Source organism: Eriocheir sinensis, chromosome 23 (assembly GCF_024679095.1).
Source record: "Eriocheir sinensis breed Jianghai 21 chromosome 23, ASM2467909v1, whole genome shotgun sequence".
In the NCBI taxonomy this organism is placed as follows: Eukaryota; Metazoa; Arthropoda; class Malacostraca; order Decapoda; family Varunidae; genus Eriocheir; species Eriocheir sinensis.
This window is the reverse complement of record NC_066531.1, coordinates 19,987,074-20,000,533: the sequence shown is the minus strand read 5'-3', so window position 1 is coordinate 20,000,533 and position 13,460 is coordinate 19,987,074.

The window sequence follows — 13,460 nt, the reverse complement described above, 5'->3', positions numbered from 1 at the left end:
CAAGGTTACCCGAGGTCTCCTCAGAATAGTATACTCAGTAAGACTTGATTAACGATGAGTGAAGGGTATTTGCTTTGGAGACTATTTGAGAAAATATCACCCACTAAGAGTTAAAAGGTAAAGTTGATTATGGCGGAATCTGAAAACTTTCCATCGCCTATAGTTGACTGAACTTCTGTTGGAGAAACAAGCAATGAAACCTACTCGTCCCCGGATCCGATGCGCGTTAACAAACAACGTCGTTGTCTGAGAATTACAATGCATTTCTTATACATTTTTATTTTCTTGAAAATGAAGATTACGAAGATTCAAAACAATTACTTCCTTAAAACGCTGAGCTGCATACACAAAACAAAGCAAATATTACAAGTGTAAACACAAGATTTACTCATGCTCGTTAAGTGCTTGCTTCGTGCCTACGTGTGGAGCGCTGCCACCACTAGTGGAGGGGTACAGTGGAAGTGATGCAACATCTTGTCAGGATGACACAACAGTGTAGCGCAAGTCATATGCAACCCTTACCTCCCATGATGGAGGCTCGTTACTCTTCATAAATTATTATACCTACCGTTCGTGATTTCCCTCAGTTTAGTGAGGACATACAGGTCAGTAGACGGATGATTTGCTCTCTCTCTCTCTCTCTCTCTCTCTCTCTCTCTCTCTCTCTCTCTCTCTCTCTCTCTCTCTCCACTGCCCACCCCACACGTCAGGCCCGTCGGGTTATCAATTTTTTTCCCGTCCGCTGCCGATTGTTAATAAAAAACTTGACTTTGGAAATAAGCGAGATACGTTCATTTTCAATTTAGATGTTTGCTTGAATTACACTGTACGTGTGTGTGTGTGTGTGTGTGTGTGTGTGTGTGTGTGTGTGTGTGACTGAGGACTGAATATATTTTTTGGCTCGGAGCTCCTAGTTAGGGGGAAGTGGGGTAAGATGAACCACTTTTTAGATTTATCGAACCTGGGGTCTTCCCTGGTAACGTGACCCTGTCTCTGTCAGTGTTCATTTGAGCAGCTGTCATTTACCTTTAACCATAAACAAAATTGATATTCTCCTGATAAGGCTTTCACCTTTTTAAAGCTTTTAAAAAAGAGAATAGTACACATTTTTTATGTATCAATAGTACATATACATCCTTTTAAAAGAATAAAAAATCCTTTTGAAAATTTAGCAAAATGCACTTATGTCCATCAACAGGCCTACGAGAGATTGAATCTTCCCAAGTCACATGGGAACACAAACCGGTTCGACTTTCGCAGACTACCAGACAAGTTTTTCGGAGCTGGTAGTGTCACCGAAATATCTTTTTTATCGAATGATGCTTCATCATTGTGGTCGATTATGAAGGCCTATTTGCTTTCAATGGGCCTGTGTCCCGGGATTCTCTTCATGAAAACTCCCTCGATTTCATCACCGTCGATTACGTCGACTCTTGCGACATATCTTTGTGTGGTTCCCTTCATGCTATGAATGTTCACTACCACGAAACCGCCTTCCATTAACTCGTCATCCGATATATCGTCATCAGAGTCTTGTGTAAGTGAATCCATGGTCTCGCATGCATCGTCCTCACTATCATCATCCGAAGTGGCATTATAGATGCTGTCTGTCTTGACTTATGTCTCTTACCAAACAAATTCTTCACAATTTCTTTATTCGCCTTTGAGGCCTATTTTTCTTATCTCTCTGCTGCTACTTCATCCCGGACTGGCGTATCAGTCAGTATTTTTGTGGCCCTTTTCTTTTTCTTTCTTTCTTCTTTTTTCCATCGTCGAATGCAGCGGAGGCCCTTTCCATCACATCGAGGGGTACAGGGGCCCGGCCCGTTTTTCTGATGTACTTTCGCGGCATCTGATATCAAACAGATTACAATGAGGATTAAAAATAATCATTCACACATGATGGGTAAGATGAACTGATGGTTCATCTGTCCCCAAACTTAAAGGTTCATCTTACCCCTCCGCGGCCATTTTGAATGAATCGTTTGTAAATATGTTAATACAAACCGTTACCATCGAAAACATGGACAGAAGAATTATCAAATACTAAACTAATCACCAGCAATTTGCAACAAAAGTAAGACTAATACATACCAGAGTAATTGACGATATTCTCGGGTTCCAATATTTTACTTTTCAATGGAAGAAACATTTTTTGCTGTAAAAACTGACAGACTCTCCACAGGAACGTCTCGCTGCTACCAGAGACACGTGGTGACTACTGGTTTGGTTGTGCATCATTAGAGCTTGATGCAATCTGTGATCACGTGATCGCAAGGGGTGGTTCATCTTACCCTACGGTTCATCTTACCCCACTTTCCCCTACTCGTATTACAGAGGTATCTGACACAGCCGCACGACGCGCGGGGGAGATAACCTACCCCCCTTTTAAAGGCCACATCACTCTAGCTTCTTCACCCGCAGGCAGAGCTCGGGTCAAAATTAGGGCCGACATGTTGTTGTTGTTGCCTATTGCGCCGGTAGGCATCTTCCCGGTGGGGCCTGATGGTCGGCCCAAGGCTTCTTCCAGGTGGGGCCTGATGGTCGGCCCAGCCCGTTCTGGCGCAGGCGAGTGTTTATAGTGGCGCCATCTTGCATTGGCTCATGCTGCCCCCCGGAACTCGTACTTGATTCGCTTGGACGGCTTCCTCTAGAGTCCGGGTTGATGGGTGGTCTTCAGGACAGCATGTGGGTAGTTTTAAGCCACTCGGCGGTGACCGAAAAATCCGAGTGGTAGCGTGAGGATTCGAACCCGCGTCGTCCATCACGCGGCGAATGTGGGTCCAGTACGCTATCACTTCGGCCACCGCCTACCCTTCTATAATCTTGGCTTTACCCTCGAAGCAAGCAGTTTCAAGATTGCAAAGGGAAGGGTTTTCAAATAAGTTTGTCTTCAGTAATATAAGTGAAGCCATGCCATTCCCGAGGTGTTCCTTCAATTGTAGGTTCTTCCCTTTTTCATTTTATTCAGAATTTTTCCTTAAAGTGCATATGACGAACAACACATCTTTGATTTAGTTCCTCATGGGTGCAGTTGCAAAGGACGGGGATGGATGGACGAGAGTGAATGGGAAGATGGGTAAGGCAAGGAAGGGGATGAATGAAGAGAAGGGGAAGGAGTGGGTGGAAACATGGAAACATGGAAATGCAGGCAACATAAAGCCTATTGGCTCATTACGAGGTCGCCCGCTTGGGTGATTTAATCTGCTCGACCGCCACTTGGGGCTTGGTGAGCAGATGAAAGCACCTCGATATTGAGGAGCAGATGGAAGCCCCTCGTTATTCAGTTTACTCCTGACGCAGCGAAATGACGGTCGATTCTATATTTGAAGGAGTTGATGGTATTCGCATTTACTACTTCTGAGGAAGATTGTTCCAGTGGCGGATGACTCGGTTTGAAAAGAAACTCCTTCCAATGTCTGTGTTACATCGACTCAACTGAATGGGTAAACCGTTATTTCTAGTTCTTGAGTTGGTTTGCAGTTCAAAGAATTTGGAGTAATCGACGTTATTGAACTTTTTTAGATACTTGAAGACTTGAATCATATCCTCTCGTAGGCGTCTGTTCTCCAATGTAAAGAGATTGAGTCGCTTGAGTCGTTCCTCGTACGGTTGAGCCCTGAAGGTTGGAATCATCTTTGTGGCGCGTCGTTGAATCCTTTCCAGTAAAGCAATGTCCTTTCTGTAATTGGGTGACCAGAACTGCACTGCATACTCGAGGTGCGGTCTTACCATGGAATTATACAAGGATAGCATCACGTCTGGTGTTTTACACTCGAAGTTCCTCGCTATGAACCCGAGCATAATGTTGGCCTTGTTGTATGCTGGCCTTGTTGTATGCTGGACATGTCGCCGAATGGCCAAGACTATTCGGGGACATGTCCCCGAATATTCGGCGAATAAATCACGACACGGCAAACGGGTCGCGGTGGGAGGTGTACACGGGGGTCTATCTATCTACATATCTATTTATGGATTATCTCTCTCTCTCTCTCTCTCTCTCTATATATCTATATATATATATATATATATATATATATATATATATATATATATATATACGGAATAAAATAATACTATAATAAAAAGTAAACAAGAAAATATGAAAAACAAGAAGAATCATGAATATATAAAATAGGTATGGAACTAACATTTTCATTTATTTCATAATTAATTTACTATTTCTTTCTTTATTTATTTCTTAATATCAGTATTCTGCCATTATTTAACCTTTGTTTCATTTTCAGTTATTTAGATTTATTTCTTCTTTCAGTTACTGGTTTGTTTACTGATATTACGTAAACATTCATTCATTCTAAAATATTTGTAGGAGAGTAAAACAAAAACAAGTCACATTTATACATTTTATTACACATACTATCATACATATTACTACACATATTACCACACATGGTATTTACTCGCCCACAATTATGTCCTGTCAGGCCACTGCTCCCCGGGTGTTGTAGTAGTCCATGAGGTAGGCGCGGATTCCCGTGCTCTTGTAAGCCACATGGGCATCAGATGATCGGCTGTCAGAAATCTTGGCACTGTCGGAGAACTGTCCCCGACATGTCGCCGGCACTTCGGGGACATGCGAAGACAATTCGGAGACATTTCAGATTTTGAGCTCGGCGACTTGGACGCCGAATAGTCGGCGACATGTCTCCGAACTGTCCCCGAATTCTCTTGAGCATTCGCCGACATGTCGCCGAATGGTCACGAACTGTAAGAATCTTGGTCATGTCGGCGAACCGGTCGCCGAATTTTTTCACGAACTGATTCGGCGTCAAGACCGTGGCCAAAATTCGGCAGTGTATTTGGGGCTTAACCCTATACGTTCCGACCCGGGCCACAATTGCCCCCCCCCTGAGGATTTTTGTCAAAACGATCATTTTTTTTTATTACCAAGTTTAAAAGAAAAACAGACCTACTGATAAACGTAGAAAATACCGTAGATTAAGATGCGATATAAAAAATAACCATAGGAGCCTCCGTTATCTTGCTAAACACGAATATTTAGAAACACCGACGCGAATCATTTTGAAGCACGGCGATACGCTGTGAAAAAAAAACCAACGTTCAAACGCCTCCGGATGACGATATTATTACTGTTATAAGTATTAATATACCTGTATTGTATAGTGCTATACTGCATGTTCTGCATCTTTTATGTTAACAAAGCTTTAGCTGATACACTAAACAGACCAACAAACAAGCTGGCTGTAATAAACATAATAAAAACGTACACAGCCCGCTGTGTACGAGAGTTATTCAACGGCAGTTGGCGACACGAGCTTGTGATTGATGATTGATTGATAGTTTATTATTGCAAGTAACCAACAATAGACAAGAGAGGAACATGCCATCCCTCTTGATACATATTGATGTGCGTGCATTAGTATGTGTGTGTGTGTGTTTTATGTGTGTGTGTGTGTGTGTGTGTGTGTGTGTGTTTTTGTGTTGCCATGCGAGGCGAGGGGTTGCTATGCTCGTTTTCTATGACGAATTATGGCACATACAATACTTATTTTGACACTACCATAAGGTGATAACTGTGTCTCGTACATATGTTAATTTCTTGTACTTTGGCGTGAAAATTCCTTTATAGCTAATAAAGAAAAAAACGTACGTGCTTGGAGTCAGACAGAGAGAGAGAGAGAGAGAGAGAGAGAGAGAGAGAGAGAGAGAGAGAGAGAGAGAGAGAGGCCAGTCATAGGCTATTTGACCGTTTGAACCTAGCTCCCCTCTCTTCCATCTTTCATATATATATATATATATATATATATATATATATATATATATATATATATATATATATATATATATTAACCAGGCAACAATGATAATACCCAAAATAATATCAGTGCCAGTGTCACTTGCTGCGAAATATTCATGTCATTCATATTCAGTTCCTTTCAATATAAGCAAATATACTCTTATCGGCAAAAAAAAAATTTAGCGTAATAAAAAAATACTATGAAAGATGGAAGAGAGGGGAGCTAGGTTCAAACGGTCAAATAGCCTATGACTGGCCTCTCTCTCTCTCTCTCTCTCTCTCTCTCTCTCTCTCTCTCTCTCTCTCTATATATATATAAATATATATATATATATATATATATATATATATATATATAAAATACTATGAAAGATGGAAGAGGGAGCTAGGTTCAAACGGTCAAATAGCCTATATATATATATATATATATATATATATATATATATATATATATATATATATATATATATATATATATATATATATATATATATATATATATATATATATATATATATATATATATATATATATATATATATATATATATATATATATATATATATATATATATATATATATATATATATATATATGTAGATATATTAACCAGGCTCAAAAGAGAATACCCAAAATAATATCAGTGGCAGTGTCACTTGCGGCGAAATATTCATTTCAGTCATAGTCAGTGACTTTCAATATAAGCAAATATACTCTTATCGGCAAAAAAAAAAAATTACTTTCTATAAATCACTGGCCTCGTATGGTTTATTTTTTGGGGGACCTGGATGCATTGAGAGAGAGAGAGAGAGAGAGAGAGAGAGAGAGAGAGAGAGAGAGAGAGAGAGAGAGAGAGAGAGAGAGATTATTTTGGGATATCAATACGAATAGGAACTCGAAATTTAGCGTAATAAAAAATACTATGAAAGATGGAAGAGAGGGAGCTAGGTTCAAACGGTCAAATAGGCCTCTCTCTCTCTGACACTTATCATCAACGCCACCATCACGACCACCATCATCACCACCATCATCATCATCACCACCATCATCATCACCACCATCATCATCACCACCATCACCATCATCACCATCATCATCATCACCATCATCATCACCACCATCATCACCACCATCATCACCATCATCATCACCACCATCATCATCACCATCATCACCATCATCATCACCATCATCACCATCATCACCACCATCATCATCACCACCATCATCACCATCATCACCATCATCACCACCATCATCATCACCACCATCACCATCACCACCATAATCATCACCACCATCATCACCACCATCATCATCACCACCATCATCATCACCACCATCATCATCACCACCATCATCATCACCACCACCATCATCACCACCACCATCATCACCACCATAATCATCACCACCATCACCATCATCACCATCATCATCACCATCATCATCACCACCATCATCATCACCACCACCATCATCACCACCACCATCATCACCACCACCATCATCACCACCATAATCATCACCACCATCACCACCATCATCATCACCACCATCATCATCACCACCATCATCACCACCATCATCACCACCACCATCATCACCACCATAATCATCACCACCATCACCATCATCACGATCATCACCACCATCATCATCACCACCATCATCACCATCATCACCATCATCACCACCATCATCATCACCACCATCACCACCATAATCATCACCACCATCATCACCACCATCATCATCATCACCACCATCATCATCACCACCATCATCATCACCACCACCATCATCACCACCACCATCATCACCACCATAATCATCACCACCATCACCATCATCACCATCATCATCACCATCATCATCACCACCATCATCATCACCACCATCATCACCACCATCATCATCATCATCATCACCATCATCATCACCATCATCATCACCACCATCATCATCATCACCACCATCACCATCATCACCATCACCACCATCATCACCACCATCACCATCACCACCATCATCATCACCACCATCAACATCACCACCATCATCACCACCATCATCACCACCACCATCATCACCACCATCATTATCACCACCATCATCATCACCACCACCATCATCACCACCACCATCATCACCACCATAATCATCACCACCATCACCATCATCACCATCATCATCACCATCATCATCACCACCATCATCATCACCACCACCATCATCACCACCACCATCATCACCACCATAATCATCACCACCATCACCATCACCACCATCATCATCACCACCATCATCATCACCACCATCATCACCACCATCATCACCACCACCATCATCACCACCATCATCACCACCATCATCATCACCACCATCATCATCACCACCATCATCACCACCATCATCATCACCACCATCATCACCATCATCACCACCATCATCATCACCACCATCACCATCATCACCAAAAAGGAGGAAGAAGAGGATGAAGAAGAGGAAGAGGAAGAAGAGGAGGAAATAGGATGAGGAGGTAGAGGAGGAAGAAGAAGAGGAAGGAGAGGAAGATGCAGAAGAGGAGGAAAAAGAGGAAGAAGAAAAGGAAGAGGAAGAAGAAGAGGTAGGGGAGGAAAAGGAGGAAGAAGCTAGAAGAGGAAGAAGAAGAGGACGAGAAGCTAGGAAGAGGTGGACAAGTATAGAAGAGGAGGAAGAAGAGGAAGAAGAGGAGGAAAGAGGAAGGGGACAATAAGGAGGAAGAAGAGGAAGAAGGAAGAAGAGGAAGACTAGGAAGAGTAGGAAGAAGAGGAAGAAAAGGAGGAAGAGGATGAAGAAGAGGAAGAGGAAGAAGAGGAGGAAATAGAGGAAGAGGTGGGAGAGGAGGAAGAAGAGAAAGAGGAAGAGGAGGAAGAAGAAGAGCAAAATCAAGAAAAGGAAGAAGAAGATGAGAAGGAAGAAGAAAAGGAAGAGTGAGAGGAAGAATGAGGAAGAAGAGGACGAGAAGCTAGGAAGAGGAGGAAAAGTAGGAAGCAGAGGAAGAGGAAAAGGAAAAGAAGAAGAGGAAGAGGAGGGGAAAAGAGGGAAGAGGGAAAAGGAGAAAGAAGAGGAAGAGGAGGAAGAAGAGGAAAAGGAGGAAGAAGAGGAAGGAAAGGAGGAAGAGCAGGAAGAAGAGTAAGAGGAAGAAGAGGAGGAAATAGAGGAAGAAGAGGAGGAGGAGGAAGAACAGGAAGAGGAGGAAGATGAAGAAGAAGAGGAAGAAGGAAGGGAAGAGGAAGAAGAGGGAGAGGCAGAAGAAAAGGAAGAGGAAGAAAAAGAGGCGAGAAGCTAGCGAGAAAAGGAAAAGGAGAAAGAGGAGGAAGAAGAGGAAGAGGAAGAATAAAAGGAGAAAGAAGAGGAAGAGGAGGAAGAAGAAAAGGAGAAAGAAGAGGAGGAGGAAAAGAAGGAAGAAGAGGAAGAAGAAGAAGAAAAGAAGGAAGAATAGGAAGAGGAGGAAGAAGAAGAAAAGAAGGAAGAATAGGAGGAAGAGGGAGAAAAGGATTTTATTTCTTGAGAGTTTCTTTTCACTCATTATTCACTATTGCTTTACACCATTGATTAGGTTCCAGTACTTAGTGTTCACGAGCGTTATTGTTGTTCAGAAAAATCAATACGATGCTGGCTATACGAGGGCGAAAAATCTCAAGGGGTCGGAACGTATAGGGTTAAGGCGTCTCCTAGAAGTGATAATCAAGACTAAATCAAATGACAGAGCAGTAGCAGAAAGACGTCGAACTGCTATTGCCCATAGTATAATATCTGCTGTCAGACCTCGTTCATTCATATCACCAATTTTGCTAGGAATATCTGTGTATATTAATAGAAAACTGGAGTCACGTGAACTCATTGATCTTCTCGGTAGTTTATCTTTTGCAGATAACTACAGGGAGGTTCAAAGACTATATGATGCCCTTTTACCAAAAGGAGAGCAGTTTTTTTACCTTTCTGGAGATCTAGTCAATTTTATTTTTGACAATGTAGATATAAATGTTCGCACTCTAACATGTCATGGCACGTGGCATACCAAGGGTGGCACTGCATGTGTAACCCCAGCAGCAACAGATCAGGTTTCATCTCTGCCACAAAGGTCCACCAATATCAGATCTGTAGTGCAGATGGGACAGTTCAGTCATGTGCCCATAAAGCCATACAAAAAACCTAAATCTGCAGGACTGAAGTCAGTCATAATTGACCCACCTGAACCCCCTCAACCACTCCCAGCCCTGTTGAACCTGGCTAAATCTCTGGTTAGTATATAGTTTGCTAGTTTTTCCCAAGCTATTCCTGCAGCAGAGTGTCCTTCCTGGAGTGGATTGATGCAGGTGGCAGTCACAGGGGACAATAATCATAAAAGCAAGATAGAAATTCTTCCATTCACCAACCAAGCTCCATCTCAGCCATCAACCATTTTTGGGAAAGTGTCTTGTGACATTTGACCAGCCACTGTATATCAAAGCTGTTAAGGCCTCCCCTGAGCTCAAGAACACAATAGTCAGGCTTGGTGAGCTTCACCTTCTGATGTCATTCATGGGATCTATTGGCTACATAATGGGCGGTAGTGGTTTGGAGAGTCTGTGGCAGACAGTCTATGCGCCAAACACAGTGAATCATATGGTGACAGGGCATGCATATGCAAGAGCTCTTCGTGCCCATTTACTCACAGCAGCTGCTCTTGTGAGGATCTTACTACAGACACCAGGTTGTCTGAGTGGAATGGATATCAGTCAGTTTTTCTCTGTTCAAATAATGCTCCTTGCCAGGGAGTGTGACATGAGTAGCATTAGGAATGAAGAGGTAGTTCAGCAGCCGACTCACATTTTACATGATCTCATGGCAGATGCTGCTAGACAAAGTCGTACAGGCAAGTTATGGATCCAGTATTTAAAGCAGGTGCAAGTAATTATGCTCTTTATCAGAGCAGAGCGCACATAAGACTGGCATTTGCATCTTCATGATGTGAGTAAATGATCCCGATATTCCATGCAGCAGGCCATACTGCTTATGCTAAATCATCACGTTTGTATCTTGACTCAATGAAGAAGCTACCTGAAATCATGGGTGAAACTGAATTTCTAAATTTCTCCAAGCATGGTTACCTCACAATACGGAGAAGTGATACATTTTGGAATGGGAATTTTACAGACCAAATAATTGAGCAAGAACTCATGAGATTATTGAAGACATCTGGTGAACTGGCTCGTGGTAGGGGAATAACTGATAGCACTGTGACCAAATGGGTCTTTGTAACTCCAAAATGTGTTCCTATCTGCAATGCACTGGAAAACTTATGTGGTGTTCATAACAGCACATCAGACCAGCATGCTGATTTACGTCCATCCAGAACAGCACGTGACAGTCAGGATTGTGAAACTTTCATTAATTGGCTTTCTACACATTCCCCGTTCTCATATCAAGGGTATGAATCTCTTGTCTGTATTTCTACTGGTGAAGTTGCTAATACTGCAGCAAATGCTGATGAATCCTACACAGTGGGGAAAGCTGGAGCAGAAGCAATGACAGGACACAACTATGCTGATCAGAAAATGAAGCGAAAAGACAGGGTTTTGTTAATCAGCAGCGCTAGATCTCAAGTTTCTATAAGAGGACAGAGTGTGGAAGTCAACGCAGCCGTTCTTTTCATGCGTGTGATATGTATTATGAAGCATCATAATGAAATGCGGGATTTCCTTTGTTATGAATTTGGGAGCCACCTCCTCCCTTTTCATCATGGGATGATGCGCAAAAACATCAAAAGTGTTCTCGCCATTATGCTGAAGTCAAAGGTGAATGGCCAGTTACAGATTCCCGAGAACTTACAATTCATTATTGATGGTGGCCACCTCTTACACAGTGTAACTTGGTCATGTGACGCTACATATGGAAAGGTGTGTGACACCTATGTGACACATGTTCTTAATCATTATGGAAGGGGCTCAGGAATCATATTTGATGGATACGACTGCACCATATCAACAAAAGCACTAGAACAACACAAGAGAGCAGTCCAGAATGCATCTGCAGGTATTATATTTGAGGTGGACATGGTGCCTACCACCTCCCAAACGTCATACCTAGCAAACAGTAAGAACAAGCAGCGGTTGATTGGTATACTTATGAAAAAATTAAGTCTAATGGTGTGAACTGTTAGCAGAGCACTGCAGATGCAGATCATCTCGTTGTAGCCACATCACTGACTGCAGCAGCTGGTGACCATGAACGACCAGTTGTAGTTGTTGGGAAGGATACTGATTTGCTGGTGATGCTCACTGCCCAGGCAACTAGAGATATGAACATTTTCATGATGTTTGAACGTGATCCATCAGTTTACAGCATACATGCTATTCAACAGGCCATCAGTCCCAACCTTAAAACCAATCTCTTGTTCCTACATGCTATAACAGGCTGTGATACTGTTTCAGCCTTATACGATGTAGGTAAGATGAAGGCAGTGTCCATTATTGAAGGCAGGAACGAATGGGGAATGTTGGATGTGTTTCATCAGCCTTCATCAAGTCATGAAAAGATGGCAAGAGTTGGAGAACAATTTTTGCTAAAACTGTATGGGGCAGTTCAGTCCACCTCTCTGGATATTTTTTTTTTTTTTTTTTCCATTGCTGCCTATTGCGCCGGTAGGCTTCTTCCCGGTGGATCCTGATGGTCGGTCCAAGGCTTCATTCCGGTGGGTCCTGATGGTCGGCCCAGCCCGTTCTGGCGCAGGCGAGTGTTTATAGTGGCGCCATCTTGCATTGGCTCATGCTGCCCTCCCAGAGCTCATTTTTGATCCTTGAATCTAGAGTCCGGGTTGATAGGTGGTCTTCTGGACAGCATGTGGGTAGTTTTAAGCCACTCGGCGGTGGCTGAAAAATCCCAGCTTGGTGGCACCGGGCGGGGATTGAACTCGCGTCCTCCTGAACACGAGGCCGTTACTTTGACGACAGGATATGCTTCGGTATGTACTGTACATGAGGCAGGTTGGTAGAAAATCTGTGTACTCAAGTGGAGTCAACTTAGAGAGCCTGCCACCAACATCAGCTGCCACCAAATATCATTCATATCGGGCCTACTTAGCAGTGCAGCAGTGGTCCGGAAATGAGCTGGCACCTACTGAATGGGGATGGAAAGTACAAGATGGAAGGTTGCTTCCAGTTGCAACAGACCAACCTGTGCCACCTGATCGGGTGTTGCGAATGATCTCATGTGGGTGCATAACAGGATGTGGAAAAATACGATACAGAAAGCCCAACAAATAGAAAACTGCTTTAGTAAGAGATGAGATGTGAAGTTTCCAGTTGAGATTTTGAGCTAAGGATAGACCGAGGATATTTAGTGTTGAAGAAGGTGACAGCTGAGTGTTATTGAAGAATTTGGAAGATTGTGCCGAGTAGATAGGTGGATAAATTGTTTTTCTGAGGCATTGAAAAACACAAGGTTCCTTCTACCCCAATCGGAAATGATAGCAAGGTCTGAGGTTAAGCGTTCTGCAGAGTGGAGTCGTCGGCGTATGAGTGGACTGTGCAGTTAGTTATGGAAAGAAGATCATTGATGAATAACAGGAAGAGAGCGGGCGATAGGACAGAGGCCTGTGGAACACCACTGTTGATAAGTTTAGGGGAAGAACAGTGACCGTCTACCACAGCAG